General features: G+C 43.7%; 2 long non-coding RNA genes across 5 annotated transcripts in view; both read right to left on the minus strand.

The window, feature by feature from the left end:
• Positions 1-14,024, minus strand: part of LOC134175694 (uncharacterized) — a 117,593-nt gene that overhangs the window by 76,374 nt on the left and 27,195 nt on the right. The gene's annotated exons all lie outside the window — the stretch shown is intronic.
• On the minus strand, positions 7,135-10,836 carry LOC134175614 (uncharacterized). Its single transcript, XR_009969075.1, has 3 exons — positions 10,188-10,836; positions 8,822-9,000; positions 7,135-7,701 (listed from the first exon to the last, which is right to left on the minus strand). It is a non-coding gene; the product is annotated as an uncharacterized LOC134175614 (long non-coding RNA).

Raw genomic sequence — 14,024 nt, forward strand, 5'->3', positions numbered from 1 at the left:
AGCATATCCTGTATACTGATGACTAATGTGCAAATCACCCAAGCCACCCCAATAGGTTTGCCCAGTGAGCTACTCCATTTGAGAAGCAGAGTCCTCCTGTCCATCCCACCACCCTGACATTACTCCCCATGCCCAGAAGTGTAATTAGATTCTTCCCACTTTTTCCAAAGTCAGGAAAAATAGGGTCATTTAAAAATTTGGTTGAATAAACTGATGAGCCCAATGGGCTGGAACAGCAAAACAGATCACAACTTGGTGTAAATCGTCCCCAGGAGGGAGACACAGAAAAAATATGCTGCATGCAATTGTATCTAGGTTTGTTCTGTGAAGAAAATTCTCATAAGAAAAGAAACAACCAAAATAAAACAGGCTTCATTCTTTATGTCTCCCATTAGCTAGAACCCTCATGGCAATTCCCATCAATTTAACTTTTGGATGTCTGGATACTAGCCAGGGAGCACTCAGCTTCCATATGCTCAGCAAAGAGAACAACAACAACTATGCAATGCTGTTGTCAGGCAAGGCAGGTAAATCACTGCATATTTCTTCATAAGGCGAATTTTCTGAACCTTGCCACTCACCTTCAAGAAACTGAAATTAGCAGAGGCTGGTAATGAGCCCTGCATGTCCCACAAGGAACCCTCAATCTCAGAACCTGCCTGACAGAGCTGGCTGTGTCTGGCCATTCAGCCACATTTTTTGACCCTCCTTTATGCCTGTGTGGAGAAGTGGAAATGGTTTCCTGTACAGAATCTAGAATTTTGGGAGTATATCTAGAATTGGGAGGCAGTATAATCTGAAAGAAGGGGAAGCGGGGGAAGACTGGAGTTGGGTTCACATGTGTTTGAATCTCAGCTCTGTTGCTGTCTTCAGAGAAGTCAGCTCATCTCAGCAACACTTTCCTCTTTCCCTGTAAAACAGAGACCTTATACACAACTGTGGGGAAAGTGCACAATTTGTTAAACATATGAAGTAAAAAGGCAATTCATCTTGTTAATTTTAGCTATCTGTAAGTTAGCATCTGGTCTATCTAGGTTGCTTCTATAGCCCATGGACAGACAGAAATTGCATACATAACCATCTTTTCCTCCACTGACTGTAGAAGGAGGCCAGACACTGGGCTACATTTAGGCAAAATAAATCCCATCTTCAATGTCCAGGGTCATAGTAAAGGCCAGGAATCTTCTGTTTTTGACATACCCAGATTCTACTATTAGAAAGCTGAAGGATGCATTCATGGTGAGTAGGCTTCTGAATTCTTCTCTTCAGAAACTGTGTAAGTTCAGAAGCTCTCTTTTCTTTTACTTAGCCCTTCATTATCTGAGACATTAGGAAAACATCACTCCCTGGCTTTGATCTGTCACTGCTACTAGGTTGCCAGCTTGCTCCCTTCTGGCAGTACGTCAGCCACTATGTAGTACACAGGTGGGATTTTTTTTGTCTGTGAGCATCCCTTGTCTCAAGTCCAAATGAGATTATTGTGATAACATGCCCATATACTTTAATGAATATTCCTGACACTGTATAGGCAACCAGTACAGACCCCACTGCTCACAATCTTTAACTAGAAGTTAGATGTGTCTTTTGGAAGAGCAATGAGGGAGAGGGAAGGAGTGCAGTGGGATTTATAAACCCACAGTCTCTCCTTAGACCTCCAAATTCTACACATGTACAGTGATATTGCAAAACACCCTCAAATCTAATATATAAGCCAAACAGACATTAATAAAGGAGGGCTTGTGGTCACTACTGCCTGATATTGAATTCACTTGCAAGTCACAAGGAATTTGCACTGAGTTTTGAAGTCAGACCTGCGCAATCACAGGACTGTATTCTTAGTGGTATCTTTCCCTTCGAGCTGAAAGTTCTCTTCATCATATGGAATAATAGTCCGTACTTCAAAATACAGCCACTGGTGAATCTGTGGTGCCTTTTGCCCTCCAAGTCCCTTGGCTAAGCTAAAATTTTCTCATGTATTATATCACTTCTATTAGCGGTAATAAACAACCATTTCCATAGCAATTTCCATAATCAAAGGTTCTCCACTCAAGAGCTCCTCTGGAACTATCAGCTGACTTTGCAAGGAGGAAACCAAGGCAAAAGAATTATGCAAAATGCTCAAAGCCACAAAGTGAGTCAGACTCCAAGGAAAAAAAAAAAAAAAAACAAGAAAAAGGGAAAATAAAATCCCTTTAGTTCTTCTATCTGTACTTATGCCCCAAGGCAATCCCTGTCTTTCACAGCTAGGGACCAATTCAGATAACATTTACACAAAGATAATTCCACTGACACGTTCAGAGTTAGCCCTGATTTACTGCACCATCTGCGAGATCAGCATGCTGCGCAAGACACTCTTATGACTGGAAAATACTTTGCTGACAAGGAAAATATATATACGTTTTCCTTCCTGCTCTCTGTACTAATCTTTAACGGCCACCTTTCTTCAAATGCTTCAGTCAATTTTTGACCAAAGCAAGAATTTTTTCAAATTTAAATAGCCTTGTTAATTGGGTTGAGTGTGATGCATCATGCTGCTCCTTTGGCAAACAGTCTGACCTTGTTGAGACACTTGTCCTAGTACTTCTCTTTTCCATTTGATTGTGTTTTCTGCTTCTTGGTAATACAGCCGTCATCTATATTTTGTCATTTGCATTACATCTCCCATCTTCTCAGCAATAATAATAGCTTGTCTGTGGAAAAAAACCTCCAAACAAAACTCTGTATCTTCTACCCACTCATTTGATTACAGGAAAGCCCCCAGTTATACCTGGAGAATTTTAACAAAGCACTGATGTCTCACTGAATCATCAAGTATTGCTCCTCTCTGAAAGGTATGTATAAACAACACTGTCTGGCACCTGTGCTCATGCAGAAACAATACACTGAGACTGAAATAAAATGTTTACTAACACACAAATAAAAAGAAGTGGTCTGTAACTAGGGTATTTCAAGTGTTTCTCCATCCTGCCTTTCTTAAGGTATACTTGCAAAGTCATTGAAAGAAAGACTTATTAACCTTATTAACAAGTGTGAAATGAAACCACCAATATTAAATCACTCCAGTGATTAAATCACTCCAGTGTGAAAGATTTGGTTATGCAGGGGAGCCCACTAGCAGTTTAGGTGAATTTCCCATATCACTGATTGCCAAAACTTCTGAACCATTGTTACCTCTTCTCCACTTTGGCACAGGAGCCCATCTGGGATGTACCTATCTCTGACCCTTCCCATGTTGCAAATTCTAATGTAAATAGAGAAAAAGTCCAAAGTTCATCTGCTTTGTTGTAAGCAACAACAAGCTGTGTCCTTCTTCCCCTACTATTCAGAGAACAAAGGGAGTAAAATATTAGCAACTTCACTTTTTCTTTCCCTCGAGCTCCTGAGGTAACTTTGCAACAGAGAAAAGCCTCTGCATCCTGCTCAGGCTGCTGCCTAGGCCCCTACTGTGTGAGGACCAGGCTTGTTTGCTCCTCTGAGGGCCATGCAGCAACAGCAGTTGTGTTGGGGCTGCTAGTGCTGCCAACAGAGTCAGCACAGGTGTTGTCACAGCGACCAAAACATCTGGGTCCGGGACCCAAAGCATCTGTGTTGTCTTTCTGGTTACTGACATCAGTATCCAAGTTAAATTAAAAATACATGGCCATGGGTATTTGTAGGTACAACACATGTAATTTGTTCTCATGAGCATGTATCCTGTGAAACACTGGAAAAATACTAATTCTCATTTCAGATCTTATCACTAAAAGGCTCAGAAATACGTAATCTGGATGATAATTTTAGGGCAGTTGCTCAGATTTCTGTGCTGTTGAACTGGTAGTGAAAACTGGTTTCTGAAAAGTGCAATACCTTATACTACTAAGGCAATTATGTTCCAGAGAAACTTCAGGTACATTTTGTGCTGCCTCTCCTTCTGCCTTGAATGCAGCTTCTATTGGACCAGGCTGGAAAACAAAATTCTTCCCTCGGTCTGTCTGGGCAATTTATTAGTTCTTGATGGTACCTGTTTTTTTACTATGTATGAAATTACCATCAGTGATAAAGCTGGCGTACAAGAAAAGATTAAACAGTGGCTCCTTAGCTAAGGAGTTCCTTAGCTTGAAAAAGGAGATATGTGACTGAAAAAAATCATGCAGGATGTCAAGAATGATTATCAGAAGTGCTTTTAAAAACTCAGTGGGGAATATTACTTACCATTCTTCACAGTGCAGAATTGTGGGGGTTGTCACAAATATCATCAGGCTGCAGGGTAAAAAGGAGACAAAGAAGTACATTTTCACATAGCACCAGGTTAAACTGTGGAACTCATTGCCACTGGACAGTGTAAATACCAAAACCACAAGCAGACTCGTGCTAATTTTAAAAATGTATAGGAAAGAGCCACTAATTGCGGCTAAATTAGAGGACCTAACCTGAAGTCCAAGAAATACATAAACTTGACTGTTACCCCAGGGTATCCTGGGAAAAGGACAGACACAGCCACTGAGCAGACATCCACCTGCATCTGCTAACAACATATATATCCTTTTCATTGGATGTGGCTGGTGTGAACTGGCTGGGACCAAAGATGGATGGCAGAAGAGGAGGAAAGCCCTGACTACGTCTCCTTTCAGCTTGTTCAGGTAAGGAGCTAGCAATCTGAGAAAATGATTAATAGGCATAAATACCCAAATCTAAATTCTGCTTTAGCAATCCTGACTAATTTGCCCACCAGGAAAACAGGAACTGCAAAAACTTTCTTCTCAGAAGTGTTTTGCGGACTAACCACATGAAGTCCCTGAAGTGTTTCTAATTCTAGCAGTGGTATCACCAAGCCACTTAACACGTTCATTCCACCTTTAGCCTGCGCCTTCAGAACAGCAGCTATTAACAGTAACTTTGTAGATGCCACTCTTGGCCAGGATCCTAAAACACCCTTGCTCTTTATCAGCTCACAGATGTAAGAGGTGGCAAGGGACCTATTTCCATCAGTGATGTCCCATTTATCTCAAAATGGAGAAAGTAGATTTTTGTCTTGGAATTGGGAGAGGGGGGAGAAAGGGAAAAAAGATGAAAAGACAAGAAATTCTTACCACACATATGACAGGTTTTTGTAGGTGGAAAAAAACATAAACTCCTTGGGGTCAGTCATAAAGAAAATCTGGAACCTTACCAAAGTATTATCCCTGATTAGTGCCACTAGTTGAATCAAGCTGTGTTTTCATGTGGAGAATGCTAGAAAGACACAGTGCTCATCTCCTGCCTCTGTCTCCTCTCCCTGCTGCTCACCACCAGGCTGGTCACACTGCAGAAAGCAGCTGAAATCATCCTCCAGCACACACAGCTCTCCTGAACCCCAGTCTGCAGGCACACCAGCTCCAGCAAATTTTACATGTGTCTGTATATTCCTCTAGATGATACACGTGGTCCTTAGGTCAGTGTCAGCTTCAGACAGCTGCTTCAGAAGTTTGCATCAGATAACCCATTCACTGCTTAGGGAGAATCCAGGAGTACAAGGGCATAACCAGTTTTGTCAAGAATACCAATACATGCCATGCCAGCTGCATGATCCCCTTATGCCCTAGGTCTGGCATGAGCATCCTGGTCTTGGCGCTCCTAGTCTCTGGAGCACAAGACAGGGGGGCTGCTCCAGGTTCCTCCAGACCAATCCCCTGTAGTCAAGGCAATCATGTAACAGCTACTCAGTGCTACAGACACAAACCCTTGCTGCCTATCCAGCACTGCAAACCCTGCCACAGGGAGAAGAAAGGGAAGAACAAAGCTCCAAAAGCTACAAAATCTCTTGCACATCCTACGTGTTGTGCTAATGCAGGTAGAGGGAAAAGCCAAGGTCAACACTGCCTCCATCCACAGCTGAGGCACATCCTTTCCCCTGATGTTTAGCTGCTGTTTGGCATTCTTGCCACTAACGGATTATAATGCAGCGTAGGACCTAAATATTTGTCCTGAAGGTTCCTCCGTATCACTGTCTGCAAAACCAGGTCCTTTTTTGCCTGACCGCACAGAACACAAAATGCAGCTGTGCAAGGCATTATGGTTAGTAACGTTTAGTTTGGGAACCATTTTATGGAAAATGCCTTCTTTATGATAGGTGTTGCACAAAAGGAGGTGAATCTCTTCTAGACAAGGACAATAATATCATTTAGAACAGCATTTTTTTGTCTATTTACCACATCTCCATCAGACTTTTGCTGTCCAGGATAATATGGTTTTTCCTCTTATGAATGAGTTTAGCCTTTGCAGACATGTAATTAGAAGGCCAGATTGACCTTAAACAGGGTACATAAATTAAGAAGTATGTTACAATGTTCTGCTTGTCTCTGGTATGCCACACATTAGTTGACATTTACTTTCAACTTTTAAGTGGCTATGACTGCATAGTACTCAGAAATCTTTGTTAATTGGATGCAGGGCCCTGCAATCTGCCCACCTAGAGACCTGGTCTTTGGAATTGAGATCATAGAATCATAGAATGGTTTGGGTTGGAAAGGACCTTAAAGATCATTTGGTTTCAAACCCCTTGTACTCACATGGTCTTCATTCAGCACAAGACAAAGGTGGAGCACTCAAGGCAGTCTCACTGCCCAAAGCTGGAAAGGAGGCAAGTCACCATATATGTCTCCTGGCTGTATTTGTTAATTTGCATTCTTCTTTTTCCTATACCAGCCATCCCACCGGGTTTACAGTTGGCGTGCAAGCCAAGCTCCCCAGTAGCCCAAACTGGGTTATTATGTTCTTCAATGTACAAAGGCGGGTGCCTTTTCCACTCTTCAGTAAGAAGTACAAGGGCTGGAAAAACTGGCAGCAGAACATACATGCTCCCCCCCCTGCCAAACCCAGCAATTCCGCAAATGACATTTGCTGTCTCACATGGACTCAGGATGTTAACTGAATTGACAAGGACTAACACAGCAAAGAGAGGAAAGAAAGAAAACTGCTTTTCCAGTCCGGTGGCTGCAAATAAAGTTACTCTTAGGAGTCTCTCAAGCACAGCATACAGAGGGGTTTGAAAATCTGGGGGCTCCTGATGAAAGTGTTATGTTATTTTCAGTGCCACAGCCAGGCAGGGATTGTGTTTCGGTCTTCTGAGAACAGGGAGATAGTTTCCATGTCTACTTATGCTGTTTTTTAAGGCTCTCAGAGTAAATTCACTGCACAGAATCACTGAAGATAAACAAAGTGGGCAAAGGAGGACTGATGTTGCCTAAGAAAGTTTCCATCATCATCTGGATGATTCACCCTTGTCATACGTAAAGTCCTAAAGAGCACACATCCTATCTTTTCCACAAGAAACAGAGATATTCTATTTAAACCGTAAAGCCTGGCTTTCGGTTTAACACTGTGAAAATAGGCATATAGCAGATGACTGCTGTTAGAATGACATACAGTAATGAATCAGTTAGCAAAGAAATTTCAGTGGAAGTGTTGATTCATGACATGAAAACAGGAACTGGGTTTTTTACAGCATCTTCCTGACATACCAGCTCCATTCAAAGCTGTTCTCATAGCACCTCAGGTTTCAGCAGTTGGTTGAACACAGCATCCCTTTGCAGATTTCAGGGGAATAGCACCATATAAGTAACTTTGGGTGTTGGAAGCCCTTGAAATTGAAGAACTTGTGCTCAGAAAGAGTTTGCTCCATATTCTTTCCTTTTTACTGAAGATTGGACGTGCAAATCCATCATGTCTCCACTTGACTCTGCACTGTGGAGACACACACTGTGACACAGAGGGATTTTGGCAGTAGAAAAATAGTCTCCAAAAACACTTCACTGAGCCTTGAAACATGCCAAAATATACCAGGCGCTATGGATGGAAACCTGCCAGGGCATTTCTTGGTTAGAGGGAGGCTCATCTGCCCAAGAGGGTGAGGGAGAGCTGTTCTCCAATGACCCACTCCCACCCTTCTTAAAAACACATGCCATGGACACACAGCAGATGTCAGTCATGGCAGAGCAGCAGGATTTGCTGTCCCTCATCATATCCACACCACCCACAATTTCTCCAGATGCCCAGTTCCCCTGTGGTATGGGGATTCGAGCTGGGGTGGCCCATCAAGGCTGACAGCACTGCAAAGCATTGCTAGTGCTCAGCTCTGAGCAGAGCTAAAGGGCATCCCACAGTGTCTGTGGCAGAAGACTGTGGGCCTTTTTAGTTTCTGTGATGATGTGCAACTGTGGTGGGTTTTCTCTCACACTGCCTAATCTCTATACCTGCTCTGGAGAGACCTTAGAGCAGCTTTCCAGTACCTGCAGGGGGCCTACAAGAAAAATGGAGAGGGCCTTTTTACAAGGACATATGGTGATAGGACAAGGGGGATTGGTTTTAAACTGAAAGAGGGGAGTTGTAGATTAGATATATATTTACTATAGGGGTGAGGCACTTGAACAGGCTTCTCAGAGAAGTTGTGGATGCGTCATCCCTGGAAATGGTCTAGTGAAAGGTGTCCCTGCCCGCAGCAGAACTAAATGATCCTTAAGGTTACTTCCAACCCAAAACTATTCTATAATTCTTGGTATTTAGCAGGTAACTTCCTTATTAGAAAGATCAAATGTGTATTTGAGAGATTTCATTTTTTAAATGTCACCATTTCAGTTTACTAGACTTCTTGCTGTGCTTAACACAAACAGTGGGTATTTAAAGTAACAACAAATAAGCTGTTAGCTGGGAGCACTCAGCAGCAGGCAGGACCTACCCCAGGACAGCCTTTACTGGTGCTGCCAGGACAGAGGGAGTCCAGGGATGGGCCATTGGCCCCCTCCCTGAGCACCCCTGCTCCTGCCTGACTCCAAATCTGCAGGCTGACAGGGAAAAACACCAGTACCTCTTTGGAAAAGCCATTTTCCAGCTCCAGCAGGATCAGCCTAATTCTCTGCAGTGGTCCCTGGCTGCATCTTCTCCCTGACAGTATTTTGCTGAGGACATGGTGGAGTCAGATTCACCAATCAGTGGATGCGGGGATATGCCGTCACTTCAGCTCCTGCGTACCACTGGCACCAGCCTCTGCGGGATAAAATATGCACATGATGCTCTGTGCACAGAAACAAAGGCAATCCCCTGCTGCTCTTCAATGAGACATCTGCAAAAATTACCCGGGGTGGGGAGGTGCCTGATTTCTGCTTTCATAATTCTGTCAGTAACAGGTCAGAAAAACAAAACAGCAGCCCATCTAAAGAACGGTTTGGATGGGGGGAGGAGACTGTGGGCAAAAGTCCCCCCTGGAGTCAGAAGAGAGGATTTCAGTGGAAGTGTGCAGTTGGATGCTCAGCAGTGCGGAGGATAGGGAGCACTGGTGGCACAGCTGATCCCCTTCTAAAAGAGACAATGGCACATTGGAGGACAGCTGCAAGAGTGAAAAAGGACCTGGGTTTGAGCCACAAAGCTCTGATCCAGGTTGCCTCTGGGTCTTGGCTCTGTGTCCAGTTTCTCTGACAATATCAGCATTTTAAGAGTTAGACTGAGTCACCTGCCAGTCTGGATGCTGGTACCTACAGGGGGCACAGTCCTGACATCAGGGTGTCACAGCCATGCAGCCTTACAGCCAAACTAAATCTCCCTTTGTTCAATTTTTGGTGAGAGTGTTTTTATCGCTTTCAGAAACAGGGACCCCTAATTGCTCCAGCAAGCCCCAAGGAGGAATGGTAGGTGCTGGCTATCACCTTCAAAAACCTTGGCTTACACCTTCAGCAAGCACTGGTAGTGAAGAGGTTAAGAATTAGTGAGCCTAAAAGCCTGCTTTTTGAGGGGTGGGTTTGGGGCCACCTGAATTAAGGAAGCAGCTTTAACAATATAAGAAAAGGAAGTGCTGGTCATTGGTTTGTTTGTTTATTGTTTCAGCAGTTTGTACTGTGTGTGTCTCCTGCTATCTTCGTTCCTCAGTCTCCCAGCCGGTTAATTATCCGGGGGAAGCAGCGCTTCCTGCCAGCGACCTCCTGGGTCCCCTCCCATTGTTCCCGGCACTGACACACAGTGCTGGAGACAGCAGAAAGGGCTGCTCATGCCTCAGTCAGTGAGAAACACTCCAGAGGCTGCAGTTAGTTAATAAAACAGATGGGTTTATTGGCATCGGCAAATTTCAATGCTACCGATGCGTTTAATAGGGCTCATCCAAAGAATATCCCAATAAAAATAAAACAAAGAGTTTGGGGGCAGGTGGATAGACATAGGAGAGACAAGAAGATGGTCAATACCTCCATCATCTCCAGCAGGCCTGCAACTTCTTCACAACCTTCAGGTCTCATCAATGGGGTCACTCAACAGCTCTTTCTCTGCTAGGACTTATAAATCAGCTTGAGAAGAGATCCCTGCCTCTATAGGCCAGGCTCAGCTGGCCTGAATCTCATCGAATCCTTGTGCTAAATGAGGTCTTTAAGTTCCCTTATAAGGACATCTGAATGATTCTCAAAAGCCTGGTGATCTCCCTTTACTTAGTACAGGGGCTTACATGGAAATGAGGATGACTCCAAGCCCCTAATACTGCAAAAACATTTTCTTCTAAAGCCCCAAGTGCCTTATGTCCCCACCGAGTTTCTTTTCTGTGCTTCTGTAATGATCAGGCAACAGCACGTTACAGAAGGAATGCGTTTCTCCTCTAATGCTGTACGGACACTCCAGTATTTATTTTTTTTAGAAGAACACTTTGTACAATCCCTAAGTGGGGCCTGCAGCAACGCAAACAGCAACAAACAGCAATGGGCTCGAGCTGTAGAGCTGGGATCCAGATGTGCATCTCAACTTGAGGAAAGTTTGAGGGTGCTTAAACTGGGTGTCGGTTAATCTCCCTGGAAAATCAAAAACTAAGTGAGAGAAAGGGAGAAAACATAAGCAAAATGCAATTAACAAAACATAGAGGGGCTCCCCTCCATCTCTGGGTGTTTGATAACTCCAGTCTTTGGAAAGATGTGACCCCATCACTTGAGGAGTTAGGAACTGTGATTAGCCAAGTTTTTGCTCACTGACATTGGCAAAAGTAAAGGAACCTGTTTCAAAGAACTGCTTTAAAACGTATTTCCACTTTGACTCTACAGATATAAAAGGGAAAAGAGGGCTTTGCTCTAAGTCACATAGTTTTGTTAATTTTCTCCACATACTTTCACTTTTACATGGGTGTTGTCCTATGTAAGTCCAGTGCCCAAATGCATCTTAGAAATTGTGCCCCATTTGGGCCATCTTATGGCATTTAGGAGTCAAAATTCACTTGTCTAAAGTTTGAGAGGAAAACCAAAACACAAATCCTGGGGTTTCTGTTTGGAGGGAGATGCCATTTCCAGCTGATTCTTCCCCTTTGGGACAGGAAGCGGCCAGAGGAGTGCTGTCACCGCTGGAAGTTTTCTTTCATGAGGAAATATTATTTACACATGCCACATCCAAAAGACAACAGCAGCAAAGAGGACCGTCAATTGATCCTGCTTTAAATAGCTAATTTTCTAAGGCAGGGAGGAGCGTTTTCATGGCCATTTCCGTAACAAGATGTTCCACTCGCTTCTGGCCCAGCGGCGCAGCATCTTGATATTGCTTTCCCTTCCCTTCCTTTCTTTTCCCTTCCCAACCCTTCCCATCTCGCCTTCTGTCAATAAACATGTAAGAAAAGAATTTCACCATGTCAGGAATTTAAGGCTTTTGAGACGGAGCGCACACACTTGACACTACCCAGCCTCAGGACAGAGCTGAGTTGTTAGCCAGATGGGAGGTCAGTCATGATTTCTTACAGATGTTTGGGATCAAATCATAGCGTTTAAAAGAATAAAAAAAATAACAAAACAAAACAACCAAAAAAAAAGGAAAGAAATCTCCAGACTGTGCAGAGCCATGATAAATAATTTAGAGAGTGGTTAGACAAATCATGTGAAAGCTCTGAGACTGGATCTTTTGGCTCCCTGATGGGGATATATTTAAATTAAACAGCCAGTAAATAATGAGCCAAAGATCATCATGCCACTGAATAACAAAAGCAGTTAAAGAGCTGGATTGAAAAGATGAGTGGATATTGAGTGCCTGCCATCATTTCCCACTTCCGTCTTTCCGTGATGAGAAAGAAAAGGGAAAATAGTAAAGAATGAGCAGGTTCCTGACATTGTTCATATCCTCTTTCCTGGTGAAGAAGCCATCAGAGATGAAGAAGCAGAAGGAAAGCAGAAATTACTCTTTCTCCTCCTCACCCTCCACTCCCCAGGAGAAAAAGAGAGTAAAACAGCCACAGACAGGAAAAAATTCCTCAGGGAATTTACTCTTGTCTGTCAGAGTAAAACCTGAAAGAGCTGAGGGATAGCAGAGGAATGCTCCCCCTCCCCACTTATGTACTTTGCCTTGTTTCTGTTAGTCTGCATTATTTAATATTTTCAATAATTACAAACATCCCTGACACCAACTCTTTCAAATGTATTGTGGACACTGAACAACTTAGAGAGCTCTTTCTCCTGCAGAGTTCTTCTGGGGCAGAAATAAAGGCACTGCCACTTTTCAAATATTCCCAAATCCAGCCCGGAGGAAGAAGCAGCTACTCATTTTCCAAAGGACTAAGAAAAGGGAGTGCACTGATTTATGTAGAGTGAATTAAAAGCTGAAAGCAACCTGGATTTAATGAATGGGAAGGCTAATCAACAAACACTCTTGACTCAGTATTTCCTAGCTTGGCAAAATCCCTAACACTGCTATTAAAACCTAAGGACAGATTATCATAGACACAGGCTGCCTCTTGAGAGATGCATTTCTACTGTGCACCATGAAGCAAGCTTCCTGCTAAAATCAGCGGGAACTGCGCATGGTTAAGGACACTGGATCAGGCTACATGTGTAAGAAGTTTCCTGCTGCCACTGCAACGCTGGAGGGTAGGTGATGCTCAATAACCAGGAAAATCTCTCTCTATATAACTATATAAAAGCTACTGAGTGATGGCTGAACACAAGGGCTCATGCTTGGGACACCAGCTGCTTCCTGATGACTGCAGCTAATTTTGGCAGTGGGGCAGGACTGTGACGCCTATGCAGCTTGAGGCAGGATATAGATTATAAACATTGTTTCCCTGAGATCTTGCTTTGAGTTGCTCAATTATTTTCAAAGGCAGCACAAATTAATCCTCCACCCACTCTCCTCTGAGGTTAGATCCAGTCATATTTAAGATAAAGACAACAAACAGTCTTCGGACTGGAGACCAGGGTCCAGGCTCCTTCTCTCCCTTCCTCCAAGACCATTTCCTTAACAATAGATCTAGGCTGGGGCCTTCCCCAAGCCAAAGTGCAATAACTAGACTTTTTTCGCAATGCCCATTGGCAATGTACGTGTGCCACCCAGGACTGAGCTGGGTTAATTAAGAAATTCTCCTGGACTGCCTGTTGCACCAGGTAAGCAGCCAGCAAATAAAGAACAGCAACATCCATTCAACCCCTGCCAGCTCACATGCTCCCAACTTTGATTGGTTGTGATTGCTTTGGGCTGAGAAAGAGAACATATCACATCTCTGCCAATGGTGGGTCTAAGTTATTTGCAGATAGAAAGCTGCACATTTTCTCCTTCGATAACAAGTAGTAACACAAGCAGAAGCTGCCAAGCCTTGTTTCCTATGGGTGGTGTCCCTAGCTGAGCTCCCATGTCTCTAGCAAAGGGTGATCTTGTAGCCCAACCTCCTCCACAGTGGAAGCAGGAGAAAGAGCTTGCACTGATGATTTCCTCCGAGCTTGTAGGATTTACTGTCTGTGAGTGCTGTACCTCTCTACCTCGCCAGGCTGAAATTAGCTCATGGGGACAATTTGGAAAGGGTCTGGCACATCTACCCACACACACACACATAGCAATCACACAAGCCTTGTTTCATGGGAAACCAGGTCTGCATCAAACAGTCTTGCTGAGATTAATTTCAAGACTAGAGGATTCAAACCACAGACTTTGGCAAGAATTAGAGAGGCTGGATATTCAGCACGATTGGTGTTTCATTAACAGCTGTCCTCCCAGTGGTGCTCTCCCAGAGTGTAGCTCTCAGGGAGCTACACTCAGTTTATGGACGAGGAAACTGAGGCATGGCTTTTCCAAGA

The sequence above is a fragment of the Pezoporus occidentalis genome, unplaced genomic scaffold (assembly GCF_034315485.1).
Source record: "Pezoporus occidentalis ecotype Australia unplaced genomic scaffold, CSIRO_AGI_Poc_V1 ctg7, whole genome shotgun sequence".
Lineage (NCBI taxonomy): Eukaryota > Metazoa > Chordata > Aves > Psittaciformes > Psittacidae > Pezoporus > Pezoporus occidentalis.